Raw genomic sequence first — 276 nt, forward strand, 5'->3', positions numbered from 1 at the left:
ATGTCTACTACAGTCAAACAGGAAAGAAAAATCTTTCATGACATAAATAGCCTGAAGGAATTCATGTCCATAAAACCAGTCCTTCAGAGAGTTCTGGAAGCAATACAAAGAGCCAAAGAAAGGAATGACTATACCCAAGGGGTTGCGGAAAGAAATTCAATGAAGGTGTAACTGTGGAAAAGTACAGCTATACCAGAATGTGAACAGAAATAAAAATGACAGGATTCAATACTCATCTTTCATTAATAACTTTAAATATTAATGGACTGAACTCCT

This window comes from Nannospalax galili, unplaced genomic scaffold (assembly GCF_000622305.1).
Source record: "Nannospalax galili isolate Female #2095 unplaced genomic scaffold, S.galili_v1.0 scaffold1428, whole genome shotgun sequence".
NCBI lineage: Eukaryota > Metazoa > Chordata > Mammalia > Rodentia > Spalacidae > Nannospalax > Nannospalax galili.